Here is a 20,191-nt window from a genome sequence, read left to right as displayed (position 1 = left end):
CAGAAATCAGGGTCCGAATGGGTTGATCCATTCGGCCCAATTTGGGTTTTTCAAGGGCCCAATTGCCCCAAGATTAAGTTAATGGGATCACCTCCCATTTCCAACTTAATCATTGTGCTAACTATGATTTTTCCTAAGACATTTACTACAACTTTCTCCGGTGCGTCAATCGCTTCTTCCGGCGAACTTCCGTCGATCATCCGATGAACCCTCGGTGATGCTCCTGCGGACTTCCGGCAAACTCCTGGACTTGCGACGATCTACTTGGCGAGTTTCGATGAGCTTCTTTGGCAAGCTCATGGACTTCTCGGATTTGTTCCCGTAGAACCTCCGACGACTGTCCGAACTTCCGTCGAACTCTCGAACTCCCAACATGATCATTGTCTTGACTCCGACGCAACTCCTGCTGCATGTCTTACTTTCATTGTAGTTAATCCTGCACACTTAAAACAAAACTTCGATCGAGATAATTAATCCTAAGTAATTAACCATGTTGTCCGGCATGTCATTGGTCCCTCGACGCTTCGTCCGATTCTTCGACGCATCGTCCTCTCCTGCAGCCTATTGCCCAATCGGCCAGTTGACTCCGATATCCTTGGCACAATACCCGCTCTTTTTGGCCCAATGCCCGAGTCCACGGCCCGAAGCCTTATGTCGATACATCGACCGATCCACTAGCCCGACGTCCAATCTTCTGACATGTTCCTTCGGCACAACATGATTTTCCTGCTTTAATTGTCTCATCCTGATCGAAGCATCCTACGTCACTCAAAACGCAGATTAAATCATAAACATATATCAAGTGGTTTCATCATCAAAATACGAGATTCAACAATCTCCCCCTTTTTGATGATGACAACTACTTGATGACGGAGTTAATCTTAACTCCCGGAGTTTAAACAAACTCCCCCTATCAATATGCCATATTGATAGAATATTGAATTCAAACTGAATTCAAGTCATTGCAATATTCATCATGAATACTTGCAACACGTCATCATGAACTTATGCATAAACTTATGCATAACATGTCATGTCATCAACATACTTCTCCCCCTTTGTCATCCACAAAAAGAAGAAGTACCACAATCAAGTGTTTGTGATATTGGTTCAACTTATTGCATGAAAAACATAATATTAAGTTTTATCATCATGCAAGTTTGCTATTATCAAATATCAACATGTAAAATTGCGATGTAAGCTTTTGATATCATAACGCAAACATTTCAAGTGTTTATCAATTGTAGCATTTCATCACATGGTAAGATATCAACGCGTAAAATTACGATACAAGTTCTTGATATCTTAACGCATGATGCAAACATGGCATAATGCAAATTTGGCAATCATAGCATCAATTCATATATCTCTTGATGATGCAAGCATTGCAAATATGGCAATCATATTAATTCATATATCTCTTGATGATGCAGGGATGGCATAATCATAGCATCAGTGTTAATTCATATATTTCTCCCCCTTTGTCATCAACAAAAAGCATAGTAATTGTGATACCAGGAGAACAATATAAGCAAATTTTGAGCATAAGTGTGATAGTCATTCATGCCTTTACTAGGTTCAAGTTATTTTCCAATAGTAAGTGATAGGAAATCAATTGTACAAGCATGATATGTAGATCACTTTGAATACTTCTTCCTTTGTATTTGTTATAATATTTTTGCATGAAGGAGGAAGACTATTTGTGATACCAACTATTTGTGATACATGCTATTTGTGAGTTTACTTCGAGTGAAGTTAAAATCGATGAGAGATTAAATCATGCTTCATTTTTACAAGGATCAAGATATGTATGTGAAACAAATCCTTATAAGTAAAAACACTTTCATCCATATTCATCAAATCCATTTCTCAAAAAATATTTTTCACATGATATGTGTATAAGAGATGTATTTGCTAGTTGATTACATATGTCAAAAATCAATGATATGAACTAAACTTGATATGACATATGCTTGTTAAGTTCGGAAGAGAGTAATGTATCGAGAAAATCTGATTGTTAGGATCAAGAAAATCCGAAAATAAAATTTGACTCTTTCTTGCATTCGGACAAGGTTTTGCTATAGATATTTAATTACAATCATGAAGGTAAGGCATGCTCATCATCATGGTAGTACGATGGCAAGTTTACAATTTTAAGACACAAGCTAGTAATTTTGAGATGTTCAAGAAAGCAATTCATTTTCTTTTGAGAAGTGTAATTATTTTCTTTCTCATTTTTTTTGAATTATATGAGCTAGCAAATTAGCTTTCAAGCATGTTTTGCTCCCCCTTTGTCATTGTCAAAAAGAAGGGAAGACCCTTTACGTTAATTTCTAAATTATGACAAAGGTAAATAACATTGATGAAAATTCAAGTCTTGAATGTCAAAACAATTATTTTATCATGAATATTTCATCATTGCATGAATCATTATCATCATATATATTTTTAAAACATATAAACTCATTATTATATGATTCCAAATCATCATTCCTATTATTTCAATCATTGTTTCAATCATCTTTATAGCTTATCATGCACAATATATCAAACCATCTAACATGATACAAACATTTATTTTCAAAGTATTTATCACTATTTTCATGTATAATAATAAAGTGTTCATGATACCGAACATTAAATCAATATTTTTAAGTATTTATCACTTCATTTTGATCATGATACCAAACATTCATCATTTAGAGCATTCATGACATTAAATCAACATTTATAATACTTCATTTTAGCAACAACTCATAGCATTTTAAATTATGATTCACATCATATGCAATACATCACATCATAATTAAAAAGCTCAAGTATTACGTGCATCATTGCAAATCATAAATGTTTCATATCATGATGGTATCAATTTTGTTAAATTATATCCTACTATGCAAGATCATAACTTTTCATTTGTATACATCAAAATAAATTAATGAATATTTCATGTATTCATATCATCACATAAGGAATATCAAGAAGAAAATAATTGAGTGATGAGATAAACCTTTCATGAATACAAAGAATTGCATAAAAATCATATCATGAATACAGGGAATACAGGTCACAATCATTCAAGAGAAAAATCATCATTCATTTTTAATTCATTCAATTTGACAAATCATGATCATGATTTTGATAAAACTCATTTCAAATTTAAATCATCAAAATCATTTTTATGGCTCACAAAATTTATAACATAAATAGATTCATGATTTCATTGATAATATATTTTTCCCCCTTTTTTAAGTGTTTCATCTTGAGTGATCGATTTCAAGTTAGCATGCCTTTTCATTTATGTCAAATCAAAACATGCATCAATTTTTAAAGCCGCTGTTATTATCATGAAAATTGATAATCCATAATTATCAAGAATCATCATACATAGTTTCAAATATATATACTCATTAATCATAACTTCAAATTAAACATGATTTAATATACTTAAAATCGAGAAATAACAATGGACATCAACATGATACACATTATTACTTCTTAACCATGATTTCATATTTTCAATCAAAATCATTTTGTTTGTTTATGCAATATTATCATTTTCGAAATTACTAGCATGATCATAATATTTTTTTTAAACATTAATTCTAAACTAAAAAAGAAAATACATCATGAAATCATCAAGTAATTTCAAAATAAATTAGGGGGATTTCGATTACCTCATCATTGAAAGTGGTTAAGGCGTAGTTTGCCACCTCGCCTTTCTTGATTTTCTCCTCGTCTTCAGAGGAGCTCGATTTATCCCACTTTGTGTTCTTCTTCTTTGGCCTCTTCCTTCGTTCAAGTTTATTATTTATTTTAGATTTTTATTTAATAAACTTATTAAGATTTAGTGTTCGAAGTTCAAGTTCATCATTGTCCTCATCACTTGAGTCATCGCTCAAGTGGTATTCATTTGTCCAGAGTTCCAAATCCTTCCTGTTCTTTGGAAGGTGATTTTGTTCATCTTGTTCATCATGTGCATTGTGCACCATTTCATATGTCATCAATGAACCAATTAGTTCTTCAAGTGGTAGGTTGTTTAGGTTTTTAGCTTCTTGTATTGCAGTTACTTTTGAATCCCACTTCTTAGAAAGAGAACGTAAAATCTTGTTTACAAGTTCAAAATCCGAAAAATATTTTCCAAGAGCTCTTAAACTATTGACGACATCCGTGAAACGGGTGTACATGTCGCCTATAGTCTCGCTTGGTTGTATTCAAAAAAGCTCAAAATCATGCAATAAAATGTTAACTTTCGAGTCTTTGACTCTACTAGTTCCCTCGTGCGTGATTTCAAGTGTTCGCCAAATGTCAAAAGTCGTTTCGCACGTAGAAATCCGATTGAACTCATTTTTGTCCAAAGCGCAAAATAAGGCATTCATAGCCTTTGTGTTTAAAGAAAAATACTTCTTCTCCAAATCCGACCATTCGTTCATCAGTTTAGAGGGAAGTTGAAAACCGTTTTCAATGATATTCCATAAATCCAAATTCATAGAAATCAAGAAAACTCTCATTCGAGTTTTCCAATAAGTATAGTCCAATCCGTTAAACAACGGTGGACGAAAGACCGATAAGCCCTCTTGAAAGCCATGAAGAGCCATTTCTCTCGGGTATAAATCCAAAATGAGAAATACCAGACTCTGATACCAATTGTTAAGATCAAGAGCACTAAGAGGGGGGGGGGGGTGAATTAGTGCAGCGGAAATCTTTCAACGATAAAAAAAAAGTTCGAACGATAAAAATGATTTCGGTGTGAAAGTCGATTCTAAGATTACTTTAACTTAAGATCAAGCAAGATGACGTTAAAATCAATCTATGAAGCCAGTTTGCAGTTATGATGAAAACCAGAATATAAGTGCAAACTGAAATACGACGTTCGTACGAAGAAACTGATTTACGTCTAAATGCTGATTCGTAAATCACATGATTAGGTGAGAAGCAGTTTAAGCAAGGATATAAAGGCAGTTTGCAGTTATGATAGAAATCAAAACGTAAACGCAAACTGAAATATGATGATCGTACGAAAAAATAGATTTATGTCTAAACGCTGATTCGGAAAGTGCAAAGCTTGAAACCCGATCGTATATGCCCAGAAAGCAATAAGCTTTAGAGGAGGTTTGCAGTAAAGATAATATGCTCAAAGTAAATGCAAACCGAGATTTAGAGTGGTTCGGTCAATCTTGACCTACTCTACTTTTGGCTTCCTCCACCGACGAGGTCACCGACGTCAACTAGAGGCCTTCCTTCAATAGGAGAAGGCCAACCACCCTTTTACAGTTTCACTCCTTTTGACGGGCTTAGGAGACAACCCTTACAGAATTTTCTCTCCTCTCTTTAAAGCTCAGAACTTGGAAGAAAAGAGGGAGAAGAACTTTTGGCCTTTACAATAATTTTGAGCTCTAAAAATCACAGAACAATATCAAGATTTCGGTGTATGTTCTTGCTCTTTCAGTGCTGAATGGGTGGGGTATTTATAGGCCCCAACCCAGTTCAAATTTAGAGCTCATAACTGTCAATTCCCAGAATTCCGGGATCAGGTGGTTGCACCTCCTGATTGGAGCGGTTGCACCGCCTGGCAGAGCTCGAAGACTGAGCCTCTGGGCGGTGCCACCTCCTGTCAGGGGCGGTTGCACCTCCTGCTAGAGCTCAAAGACCAAGCTCAGGCGGTGCAACCTCCTGACTGAGGCGGTTGTACCGCTCAGCCAGTGCTCGAAGACCGAGCCCAAGCGATGCCACCTCCTGTCAGGGGAGGTTGCACCGCCCAGTCTCGCTTGGAGACTAAGCCCCGGCGGTGCCACCTCTTGGCTGGGGCGGTTGCACCACCCAGTCTCGCTCGGAGACTTAGCCCAGGCGGTGCTACCTCCTGGCTTGGGCGGTTGCACCTCCCGCCAGAAATCAGGGTCCGAATGGGTTGATCCATTCGGCCCAATTTGGGTTTTTCAGGGGCCCAATTGCCCCAAGATTAAGTTAATGGGATCACCTCCCATTTCCAACTTAATCATTGTGCTAACTACGATTTTTCCTAAGACATTTACTGCAACTTGCTCCGGTGCGTCAATCGCTTCTTCTGGCGAGCTTCCGGCGAACTTCCGTCGATCATCCGATGAACCCTCGGTGATGCTCCTGCGGACTTCCGGCAAACTCCTGGACTTGCGACGATCCACTTGGCGAGTTCCGACGAGCTTCTTTGGCAAGCTCATGGACTTCTTGGATTTGTTCCCGCAAAACCTCCGACGACTGTCCGAACTTCCGTCGAACTCTCGAACTCCCAACGTGATCATTGTCTTGACTCCAGCGCAACTCCTACTGCATGTCTTACTTTCATCGTAGTTAATCCTGCACACTTAAAACAAAACTTCAATCGAGGCAATTAATCCTAAGCAATTAACCAAGTTGTCCGGCATGTCATTGGTCCCTCGACGCTTCGTCCGATTCTTCGGCGCATCGTCCTCTCCTGCAGCCTATTGCCCAATCGGCCAGTGGACTCCGCAACTCCGATATCCTTGGCACAATACCTGCTCTTTTTGGCCCAATGCTCGAGTCCACGGCTCGAAGCCTTCTGTCGATACGTCGACCGATCCACCGGCCCGACATCCAATCTTCTAACATGTTCCTTCGGCACAACATGATTTTCCTGCTTTAATTTTCTCATCCTGATCGAAGCATCCTACGTCACTCAAAACGCAGATTAAATCATAAACATATATCAAGTGGTTTCATCATCAAAATACGAGATTCAACACACTCCGCCAATTTCTCTTCCATCGAGGCCCCCGGTATCTACTAACGGTCTTCTTTCAATAGGCGAAGACCAACCTCCTTTTACAATCCTCTTCTCCTTTTACTCGGTTTAGGAGATAACCCTTATAAGCACTCACTCTCCTCTCTAAACAGAATTCTAACACTTAGACTAGAGGAGGATTCTCACAAGAGATTCTACAGTGTTTTTCAACTTTTAAACTATCTATGCTTGTGTATTTTAACCAGGGATGAGAGGAGTATTTATAAGCTTCAAGTTGATTCAAACTTGGAGCCTAAAAACATCTCATCCCAGGTTTCTTGGGCACGGGTGGTACCACCACCTGCGCTAGGCAGTACCACCACTTGGGCGGCAATGCTGGGCGGTACCACCGCTTGGCACCCTACCAAGGGTGGTACAAATGCTCGGACTGGTGGTACCATCTCTTGACATAGTCTTGAAGATTATGCCACGATGGTGAGACTTCTTGGAGCATTGTTTGGGCCTCTCATTGGGCCCAACATAGTCCTTATATGGGCCTAGCTAGCCCCTAATTGGGTTGGCCCAAATCTAAACCCAATTACGTGCTAACTACGAAATCTAAGGCATAATCTGAGCTGAACAAGTCCATAAGTCTATTCTTTCGGTAAGCTTCCAGTGATCTTCCGGTGAACTTCCAACAAACTTTCGGTAATGTTTCGACAAACTCCTGCCAAGCTCCTGGACTTTACAACGATCTTCTTGGCGAGTTTTGATGAGCTTCTCTGGCAAGCTCCGAGACTTTTCGGTTGGTTCCGATAGAACTTCTAATGAACTCTCAAACTCTCAACGTGATCTCGATCATTACTCTAGGACTTCATTTTGCTTTATGCCTTACTATCGTAGTTAATCTTGAACATGTAAAACATACTTCAATCTAAACAATTAATGCTAAGCATCTAATCATGTTGTCCGGCATGTCATTAGTCTCTTGACGCTTCGTCTGATTCTTCAGCGTATCGTCCTCTCTTGCGGCCTATTGCTTAATCGGCCAGTTGACTCTACAACTCCGATATCCTTAGCGCAATATCTGCTCTTCTTGGCTCGATGTCCGAATCCATGGCCCAAAAACTTCTGTCGATACGTTGACTGATCCTCTGGCCCGATATCTAATCTTCTGACATATTTTCCTCCGGCATAACATGATTCTTCCTACTTTAATTGTCTCATCCTAATCGAAGCATCTAGCATCACTCAAAATATAGATTAAAACATAAACACTTATCAATTGGTTTCATCATCAAAATTTGAGATTCAACAATCTCCCCCTTTTTTATGATGACAACCAATCGATGATGGAGTTAATCTAAACTCCCGGAGTTTAAACAAACTCCCCCTATCAATATATCATATTGATAGAAACTCTTGGATTCAAAATTCCAAGCAACCATGTCATGATAAAATCATGCATGACATCAACATACTTCTCCCCCTTTATCATCAATAAAAAAGAAGTCCAATTCTCATGTGTTTGGAATATAAGTTCAATTCGTTGTATGAAAAATATAATATCAAGTTTTATCATCATGCAATTTGAAGCTAGAAAATTTAGCAAATGTTATATCATGCTTAGAACATTCAAGCTATTAAGTTATGGATATGCAAGGTAGTAAGATAGCATGTTCTACTTCATACAAGCTAGCAAAATTTCAAAAGTAAATGCATGATAGCTTCTTGTTGAAGTGTGCAAGCTAGCGATTCTTGCTTCCTATTGCAATATGCAAGTTGTAAGTTTTGCTTCTTGAGATTGACAAGTAGTGATATTTCAAGATAGCAAGTTCTTTCTTCTCATTTGAGAAGTGCCATTTTTTGCTTCCTTTGCAAAGTGCAAGCTAGCAAAATGCAAGATAATAAGCTAGCAAGATATAATGTTTTACATGAAGCAAGCAAACAATTTGGCAAGTGTTACGTTTGCATCTTCTCTTTAGATGTGCAAGAAAGTAAGCAAGTTTTTGCATTTTCTTGACTTATGCAAGCTAGCTAATTTACTTTCTAGCATGTTTTGCTCCCCCTTTGTCATTGTCAAAAAGAAGGGAAGATCCTTTACGTCAATTTCTAAATCATGACAAAAGTAAATAGCATTGATGAAAATTCAAGTCGTGAATGTTAAAATAATTATTTTATCAAGAATATTTCATCATTGCATGCATCATTATCATAAGTTAAAGTATTACATGCATAAAGCCAAATCATCATGTATATAAAATATAAAATCATCATTACATACATGATTCCAAATCATCATTCTAGAGTATTATTTTAGAAAATGATTATTATTGATTTCACATTATTTCAAAAAAATCATAGTGTTGCATGCATTTTTTAAAACATTTCAAGCCATGCAAGTCATAAATACAAAGAAATGATGTCATCAAAGATAAGACCACTTGAATACCAAAAGACATGATTCATATATTAAATCTCTTCTTTAAATAAAATACTAAAAAAAATTATAGGTATACAAAAAAGAGATCTTGATTCGATTCCAAGAAACCAAGATCATAATTTTGATAAAACTCATTCAAATTCAAATCGTCAAAATCATCAAAATCTCAACATTTCTTTCAAGAGATTCAAAACGGCATAAATAATTTTATTGGTCTCTTAGTGAAAAATCGATAAGATAGAGAAAAAGAAAATTTTCAAGAAAAATGCTTTCCCCTTTTTAGTAGTTTCAATTCATATGACTTTATTTCATTTATGCCAAATAAAAACATGTATCATGTTTAAAATTGAAAGTGCAAGATTTATTATGACAAAGTTCAATAAGGCATAAATCACCTAGAAATCATCATTCATAATTTCACAATATAAAGCCATTAAACATGATTTCAAATTAATATTCTCAAGTTTTTGTATGAAAACCATCCATTTTATTTAAAATCGAAAAAGTAACATTTCATCATGATAAAAATTGATACTCCATAAATCGCAATAATTATCATGAATATTTTCAAAATATAAACTCATTAATCATGATATCAAATCATAACTTCAAATCAAACATGATTTCATATTTTTAATCAAAATTATTTTATTTGTTTATCATAAAATATATATTTTTCTTTTGATTATTTTTTAAAATCATTGGAAAGGTAAGCATGATCCAATTTTATTTTTGCATTTTCATTAAACATGTAATTAAAAAATATTTAATTTTCTTAAACTAAATTAAAAATAAGTCATTTCTATTTAAGGCGCAAAACAAGGCATTCATAGCCTTTCCATTTAGAGAAAAAGTCTTCTCCAAATCATTCCAATCTTTCTTTGGAAGAGAAGACATTTTAAAACCAGATTCGATAATGTTCCATAAGTTCAAATCCAAAAAAAGCAAGAAAACTCTCATTCGAATTTTCTAATAAGTGTAGTCTGTCCCATTGAAAAAGGGAGGACGAATAAGAGAGTGACCCTCTTGAAAGTAAAAAAGGGTCATTTCTATTTGGGTGTTAAACCAAATTAGAAAACGAGGCTCTAATACCAATTGTTAGGATCAGGGGTCGACACTAAGAAGGGGGGTGAATTAGTGCAGTGGTAAAAATTACGTCTTCAAAAACTTTCGTACGATAAAACCATTTATGTTGAAAACCTATCTCGGAAATATAATTTGAAAGTATACGTTTATGAATTGAATACAGTAAGCACTGATCCTAACACCAGTTGAATCCATCATGTGGACGGGTATACAACACACCAGTCTGTCCAGTTATCTCGATGTCCCTCTTGAGTAACCTATGACCGGAATTATTTATGATTTATGTTTAAAGGTGAATTAGTCTCATTATCGTGATCTCATCACGATCCGATTCCCATTGCATAGATCCAAGAATATATATATATATATATATATGCACCAAGCAATTTAAAGTGATAAATATCAAAATATAATAAGCAAAAAGACTGCATATCAAGTCACACGTGCCATCACTCACGTGATTGGCTTGCAGGGCACATATGACTAGCAATCTCCTACTTGACCTAAAGCCAATCACCTATGTGTCTGATCTCCATCAGACCCCTATGATGCTCAAAGATAATCTGAGATAACGGCTTTGTCAATGGATCTGCAATGTAATCTTCGGATGGAACTCTTTCCACTCATACATCTCCTTGAGTCACGATCTCTTTGATTAAGAAGAACCTCCTCAGAACACTTCTGATGAGACCTAAGTTCCTTCACTTAAGCAATCGCCCCGTTGTTGTCACAATATAAGGAAATCGACTCCTCGCTAATTGGCACGACTCCCAGATATGTGATGAACTTCTTCATCCAGACTCCCTCTTTTACTACCTTTGCTGCAGCAATATACTCCGCCTCTATGGTCGAGTCAATAATAGTATCTTGCTTGGAACTTTTTCAGGACACAGCTCCTCCATTCAAGGTGTACACATACCTCAAATTTGACTTGCTATCATCGACATCAGAATGAAAACTTGAGTCCGTGTAGCCTTTAATCCTAAGGCTACTACCTCCATATATTAGTAACAGATCCTTAGTCCTTGTCAAGTACTTAAGGATATATTTTACTGCTTTCCAGTGCTCCAAGCCTAGATCCACCTAATACTTGCTTGTGACACTCAGAGCATGCGCTATATCAGACCTGGTACATAGCATGACATACATGATAGACCCTATTGCTGAGACATAGGGTATCCTATCCATGTTCGCCCTTTCTTTAGGAGTCTTTGGGGACATACTCCTAGAAAGTGATATCCCATGTCTCATCGGTATGAGACTTCTCTTGAAAATTTTCATGCCAAACTTTTTGACAATAGTGTCTATGTACCTAGATTGGGATAAGCCAAGCATCCTCTTGGATCTATCTCTATATATTCAAATCCCCAAGATATAGGATGCTTCCTCTAAGTCCTTCACGGAGAAGTGTCTAGATAACCAAGTCTTTCCTATGGATAGCATTCCTACATTATTCCCAATGATTAGAATGTCATCCGCATATAACATCAAGAAGGTGATAGCGCTCCCACTTACCTTCTTGTACACACAAGGCTTATCTTCATACTTAACGAAGTCATAAGATCTGATTACCTTATCAAATCTTATGTTCTAACTTTGGAAAGCTTGCTTTAGTCCATAAAGGGATCCAAGCAACCTACACACTTTATCTAGGCAATCCTTGGACATGAATCCCTTGCGTTGTATCATATACACCTCCTCGAGGTTCCCATTAAGGAATATGATTTTCATATTCATCTGCTAGATTTTATAATCATAGCATGCTGTAATAGCCAATAGAATTTAGATAGATTTTAGCATTGCTACGGGTGAGAAGGTTTCATCATAGTCAACACCTTGCCTTTGACGATACCCCTTAGCCACTAGCCTTATTTTATAGGTCTCTACCTTTCCATATACTCCAATTTTTTTCTTAAAGATCCACTTTTAACCGATGGGTACAATACCTTCAAACGTATCAACTAGGTTTCAGACTTTGTTCGAGTACATAGAATCTATCTCAGAATTCATGGTTTCTTGCCACTTCCAGGAGTCTATACTCATAATAACCTCCTCGTAAGTCTGAGGATCAATATCCTTAACATTCTCTCCTCTAATATATCCCACATATCTCTCAAGAGGATGAGATACTCTACCAGACCTATGTAAAGTTGAAAATTGTGTATTAGGTACCTTAACAGACTCAGGCTGTAAAGTGATGCTTAAGTTAGGTTCTCCAATCTCGCTCAACTCTATCATGCTCCCACAGTCTCCGCCAAGAGTGTGTTCCTTCACAAAGAACATCGCTCTCTTAGCTACAAAGACTTTTTGGTCCTCAAAATAATAGAAATAATACCCATAAGTTACCTTAGGGTATCCCACAAACTGACACCGCTCTGTCCTTGATTCCAACTTATTGGAATTGTCTCTTTTAACATGAGCAGGGCAGCCCCAAATCTTAACAACCATAAGATCAGGCTTCTTCCCTTTCCATATCTCACATGGTGTAAACATTACCGACTTAGTTGGAACTCTATTCAGAAGGTAAGCTACGGTCTCTAGGGTATATCCCCAGAATGAGATGGGTAGGTCAGTAAAACTTATCATGGACCGTACTATATCTAATAGCGTATGATTCCTCCTTTCAAACACACCATTGAGCTGAGGTGTTCATTGGGATGATATCTCATGGTCCTTGAGAAACTGAGTGAACTCTATACTTAAGTACTCACCTCCTCGATCTGATCGAAGAGTTTTGATACTCTTTCCAATCTGGTTCTCCACTTCATTCTTATACTCTCTGAATTTCTCAAAGGCCTTGAACTTGTACTTTATTAAGTACACATATCCATACCTTGAGAAATCATCAGTAAAGATAATGAGGTAGGAGTAACCACCAATAGCATGAGTTGACATAGGTCCACATACATCACTATGCATAAGTTCCAACAACTCAGTGGCTCTCTCTCTAGTTCCACTAAATAGAGAGTTGGTCAGTTTTCCATAAAGGTAAGGCTCGTAAGTTGCATATGACTCATAGTCGAATGGATCTAGATATTCATCATTTAACAACTTTTGAATCATTTCCTCATGGATGTGACTTGCCTATAATGTCATAAGTATACACTGTTCACCTCAGCTCGTTTCCTCTTAGATACACTTACATTCATGATATGTGGAGTAGTGTCTAGCATAAACAATCCATTATGCAATGTTTCTCTCATGAATCTCCAAAGCTTTGCTAGAATCTACAACAAATTGCAGATGTGATAAGCAATACTAGTATCTAATACCAATGCACTATCATAAAAATTTGACAATTGGAGACTGATCATGAATGTACCTGAAGCTTCACTAAGCTTCTATTTCGCCCTCTCTGCAAGGTATTCTTTGTAGTTCCTCTACCAGTGCCCATCTTTTCCACAGTGGAAGCATTGGCCTTTGTCCTTTGTTGGGTCTTTCTTAACAACCTTTGCTTTCCCTGGTCTGCCCTTACCCTTGTCCTTCTTAAGGGACTTTTCTGCTTTCCTTTTCTTTCTAGACTCACCGGTATAGAGAATTGGTTTCTTCTTTTTTATAGTGCTCTTTGCCTCCCTCAACATATTGAGGAGGTCTAGGAGAGTCATCTCAAGCTTGTTCATATAAAAATTCATTATGAATTGTGAAAAGGAATCTGGTAGGGACTGAAGCACAATGTCCACACACAAGTTACCCTCTAGGACCATTCCTAGACTTATGAGTTTCTCTATCCACTCAATCATCTTTAGGATATGGTTCTGAACCAATGTCCCCTCAGTCATCCTAGCATAGAATAGGCTCTTGGATATCTCATATTGTTGAGTCCTTTCCTATTCCTCAAACAGTTTGTGGACATGTAGGAGAATGGATTTGGCATCCATTTTTTCACGCTGTCTTTGTAACTCAGGAGTTATGGAGCCCAACATGTAATATTGAGCAAGAATAGAGTCATCAATGTACTTCGTGTAGCGAGCGATCTCATCCTCGCTTGCCCCTTCCTCGGGCGTAGGCATCACTGCATTAATGACGTACACGTAAGTGATTTGAAAGTGATAATTTCCAAAAATAAAGATGTAGTAGAAATAAATAACATGTAGATTTTGTAAAAATATAAACAATCAAAATATGGACTTCTATCTTAATATACTCTCATTATTTTACTTGCGAGTCATGCGACACCCTCAGCACGTGAAACAGAAGTCTCCGGTAGACTTCTAGCGGAGATCAGGATCTAATCAGCGTCTTAGTGTAACCTCGAGGGACTAGACTAATCACACTAAGCTCAAAAGGTAGGCAACTCTTGTCGATCATAACTTCTTATGATTCCCGTTCAGTTTGGCCTCCGAATCACCATGGTCTTGAGGGACTCAACCAACCATGATGCTCGGTTAAGTCAACGCCATTGTTACAAGATGAGTCTGATTTAGTGATATACCCTCGAGGGACTTGACCAAGCATACCATGTCCTCAGGTCACCGATGACATCTCTATGTCGTAGGTAAGATAGCGAATCATGATATAGGTGAATCTCGAGGGACTCGACCAACTCAACCTACACCGGGAATCGATTCATACCTATAAAATGGAAGGCCACATGGGTCAATCTAATTACCTCACATTTACCGACTTAATATTATCGAGAGAGGGGTTTCTATATTTTAGTCTCCTAATATGACATGTCACACATATACATATTTAATATATATCTAAATCACATACAAATATATATACATATCCAGTAGGTGTATAAGCAATCACACCAGATGATCATGGACCACAACCTAATATGATCAAGCGTGAGCCAATAGGTCTAATCACTCACATCAAGATCTATATATGCAGCGGTACATCTCCATGCCCTATGATCGTCTATCTTATCCTTGTTGGTTCCGTCGACATCTCGATGCATCTCCATACATCGCGATCGTCCGTCTCATGGGTCCCGCTATCGCATCTACGCTACCGTTGCGCCTTCTCGTGTGATTATAACTTAATCATAGGAATGCAGGCCCAATAATAAATAAGAAATATAATGGAGGCTCGTAGGCCCCAATAATAATAATCACATGTACACACATCACACGGTCCATGATCATCCGTCCACATATCATACATCACATGTATAAATTATCCTCATGTAGGACTACTAGATAATAATAAAAATACTAATCAATTAAACTTTTAAATTAATTAATATTTTCTGAAATCAGGGACATGTAGGGAATTTTTTGAATTCTGAGAGGTATTTGTGTAATTTGGATAAAAGGATAGAATTATAATTTCCAAAATTCATAGGGGCAAAACTATTTTTTTTGACCAAAACCCTAATACCCTTATCTTTCTCCCCTATTGTTGCCACCACCACCCTACCAGCGACGGCCTGTGCGGCGGGGGGCGGGGGTGCGGCCCCTGCTTGCGGGCGACTCACCCGCGGGGGGGCGCCGATGTCTCCGCATGCGATTATACCCGCGTGGCAGTGCTCACAGGTGGTGCTGCCTCATCGGGTAGTTTTGCTTGCAGGAGTAGCGGCCGTAGGCGCCGCTACCCTATGGCGCGTCACCCTATGGGAGTAGCAGCCGTAGGCGCCTCACCCCACGGTGCCTCTTCCCACGGGTCTAGCACCTGCAGGCGCCGCCCTTGTGCACGGACGCATTGCCTGCACGCAGGTGGATGTCGTGCCTGTGGCCCTACTTACGGGCATGGCTGTAGGGGCCCTGCCTACATGCGGCCGGCCTTGCGGCTGCAGCTATAGACGGCTTGCCTGCATGCAGATGGCAGCGCTGCCATATGCGATGGTAGCAAGGGCAGCAACAGTTGCTGCCCTTTCTCTCTTTTGCGTCAATGATTTTGACGTCGAAAGCTTTTCTAAACCACAACACATGCAGTTCAAAACCAATCTATCGCACGAACAACCTGGCTTTGATACCATAGTGTTGAATCTCGGATTTTGATGATAAAATCAATTGATGGGTTATTTGATCTAATCCATATTATTGAGTTAAGTGTGCCGGATTAACTACGATAACCAGAAAACACAAAGCGAGAATACCGGAGTCAAGTTCGATGGACGTTTAAGAGTCCGAAGAATCGTCGGAGATGCTGCCAGAACCAACCGAGAAGAAATCGGGAACCTGTCGGAATTTTCGGAAGTTCACTGAAGAGATCGTCGGAGGTTCACGGAGATCACCGAGAAGGCTCGGCTACTCATTAAAGTCATCACAAGTTCGGGAGCTTGCAGGGAGTCCGTCGGAAGAAGTTCGTCGGAAAGCTCGCCGGAACAAGACTCGACGTTTGCGGTTAAAAAACTTGCTTAGGATGTTTTTTTTGTGTTATGTAGTTTACCTATAATTAGGATTAGGATTAAGAGATAATCCTATATCCTGGTTAGGGGCCAACTAGGCCCAAAGTCAGATTTGGTTTGGGCTAAAATTAAGCCAAACCAATGAATCGGAAAGCCAGGCGGTGGCACCGCCTGGCTGGGCGGTGACACCTCCTTGGCTGGGCGGTTGCACCGTCCAGCACCCGAGCGCTGGGCGGTGGCACCGCCTAGCTGGGCGGTGGAACCTCCAGCACCGGGAACCCTAAGAGAATTCAAATTTTGAAACCCAAAATTTGAATCCTCTTGAGGCCTATAAATACCCCTCAAATCTCAGCTGAGGTTACAACTTTTGTGAAGCATTTTGATTGAGAGAAAAGTCTTAGAAAGTCTTAGCAAGTCTTGTTTTCAATTTGCTAGAGAGTTCTCCTCCTTCTTTCTTATTGAAAATTTGTAAGAGGTTGAGCTGCTTGTAAAAGGTTGTAAGAGGGGTGTTTACCCTTCCATTTCAAGAGACTTGCTAGTGGAAGGTGGGAGCCTCATCGAAGAGGGGCCTCGCAAGTGGAGTAGGTCATTTGACCGAACCACTCTAAAAATCGGCGTAATCTCTGGTTTGCATTTTATTATTATCATTTACATTACTGCAAATCTTCTTACTGCTTTAGTTCCTTATTACCCTTGCTGCGCAACTTTAAGAATACGCTTTCAAGTTAAACTTTTCAAGTTCCGTTCTTATCGTACGAAAGATTTTGATAAAATCGAAGTTTTAATCCGCTGCACTAATTCACCCCCCCTCTTAGTGCCGCTCCGATCCTAACAAGTGGTATCAGAGCAAGGTTATCTCTCATATTTGGTTTAATACCTAAGAGAGATGGCTTACTCCGGCATGCAAGAGGGCCATTCTATTGCACGACCACCTTTGTTTAATGGGTCGGATTACACATATTGGAAGACTCGCATGAGAATCTTCCTCATTTCTATGGACTTTGAGCTTTGGTCTATTGTCGAGAATGGATTTCAAAAATCTTCTCTTCCGATGAGCGAATGGAATGAATCGGAGAAGAAGGTTTTTGCTTTAAATGCAAAGGCTATGAATGCCTTGTTTTGTGCATTAGACAAAAACGAATTTAATCGTGTTTCAATGTGTGATTCGGCTTTTGATATTTGGAGAACTCTTGAGGTCACTCATGAAGGCATTAGCCGAGTGAAAGAGTCCAAAATCAACATCCTTGTGCACTCTTACGAACTTTTCCGAATGAAACCAAGTGAGTCCATCGGAGACATGTACACCCGGTTTACGGATGTCATCAATGGACTCAAAGCTCTTGGTAAAGATTTTACTAACTTTGAACTAGTAACTAAAATCTTAAGATCCCTCCCAAAAAGTTGGGATCCAAAAGTTATGGCCATTCAAGAGGCCAAAGACCTTAAAGCATTCCCTCTTGAAGAACTCATTGGGTCTCTAATGACCTACGAAATGACATGTCAAGCTCATGACGAGCTCGAGAACCCCCTTCCAAAGAACAGGAAGGATATTGCACTCAAATCACAAGAAGACCACTTGAAAGGAACATCAAGTGATGAGGACAGTGACAATGACATTGCACTTTTAACTCAAAAATTTTAAAAATATTTAAGAAAGAACAAAGTTAAAAATAATGTAAAAAATAAATTTGAACAAAAGAAGGACCAAGTGATTTGCTATGAATGCAAAAAACCGAGACACTACAAGAACGATTGTCCTCAAGCCAAAAAGAGGACATCAAAGAAGAAGGCGTTCAAGGCAACGTGGGATGATTCAAGCGCATCCGAAGAAGAGGAGTCCAACACCGAGCAAGTTGCTCATTACGCGCTAATGGCGTTAGGAGAAGAGGTATGTGATTTATTTAATGAAGATTTATCTTTTGAAGAACTATCTATCGCTTTTCATGAATTATTTGATGAATGTAGAACTGTTAGCAAGAAATTAAGTATCTTAAAGAAAGAGCATGCTTTGCTACAAGATAAGTTTGATAGTCTTCAAACTCCTCCATGCTCTAAGTGTGAGCACTTAGAAGTAATAAAAAATGAAAACTTGCTTCTTAAGGAAACCTTAAACAAGTTTAAGGTTGGTAGCAAAGGATTAGATATGATCCTTGCACACAAGGGTCACATCGCAAATAGAAATGGAATTGGATTTGTAAAAGGATTACATCAAAATCCTACCACTTTCATAAAAGGACCTACATTACATGTTTCCTCTTATATGAAATGCAACTTTTGTTGCAAATCCGGACATATTGCCTACAAATGCCCATTTAGGAAAATTAGTTCACAAAAATTAATATGGGTTCCTAAAGGAACTATAAAGAATTCAATAATAAATAACAAAGTTAGTGGGTCAATTTTTGAGGCACCCAAAATCAAATGGGTACCTAAAAATCATGCTCTTTTGTAGACAAACCCACAAGCTAGGAGCAAGAGATGGTATCTCGATAGTGGATGCTCAAGACATATGACTGGAGATCCATCTCATTTCTCTATGCTCACTAGCAAAGAAGAAGAGTACGTTACCTTCGGAGACAACAACAAGGGCAAAATCATTGGCAAAGGAACTATTGGTAACAAATTTAATTTTTCCATTGATGATGTCTTACTAGTTGATGGATTGAAACATAATCTCTTGAGTATTAGTCAACTATGTGATAAAGGTTACATCATTAGATTTGAATCAAATATGTGCATTATTGAAAAACCAAATCATAACATGACTATGATTGCTTTAAAACAAAATAATGTCTATACCATCAATCTTGATGAACTAAGTAATGAAATGTGCTTCTCTGCCGTAAATGATGATGCTTGGCTTTGGCATAGGAGATTAGGCCATGCAAGCATGAAAACAATATCTAAGATCTCATCTCAAGAATTAGTACGAGGAATTCCAAATATAAAGTTTATTAAGGACAAAGTATGTGATGCATGTCAACTAGGCAAACAAATAAAAACAAGCTTCAAACCAAAAAATCAAATTAGCACTACTAGACCATTACAATTAATCCATTTGGACTTATTTGGACCAATTGATACAACAAGTCTAGGTGGAAGCAAATATGCCTTTGTGATTGTGGATGACTACTCTAGATACACTTGGACCTATTTCTTAGCTCACAAAAGTGATTGCTTCAAGTGTTTCTCTAAATTTTGTAAACTCACTCAAAACGAAAAAGGCTTCATGATTTCATCAATTCGGAGTGATCACGGTGGTGAATTCCAAAACCATGACTTTCAAAATTTTTGCGAAAGTAATGGGTACAATCACAATTTCTCAACTCCAAGAAATCCTCAACAAAATGGAGTAGTTGAAAGGAAAAATAGAAACCTACAAGAAATGGCATGAACTATGTTGAATGAACATAGTTTACCTAAGTACTTTTGGGCCGAAGCCGTAAATACGGCTTGCTACATCATGAATAGAGTCCTAATAAGACCATCCTTTTCCAAAACTCCCTATGAATTATGGAATAACAAAAAACCAAACATCTCCTATTTTAAAGTTTTTGGTTGTAAATGCTTTATTTTAAATGAAAGGGATGCTTTAGGAAAATTTGATGCTAAATCCGATGAAGGCATCTTTCTTGGTTACTCTTCC

The sequence above is a fragment of the Musa acuminata genome, chromosome BXJ1-9 (genome assembly GCF_036884655.1).
Source record: "Musa acuminata AAA Group cultivar baxijiao chromosome BXJ1-9, Cavendish_Baxijiao_AAA, whole genome shotgun sequence".
NCBI classification, from domain to species: domain Eukaryota; kingdom Viridiplantae; phylum Streptophyta; class Magnoliopsida; order Zingiberales; family Musaceae; genus Musa; species Musa acuminata.
This window is presented reverse-complemented; position numbering follows the sequence as displayed.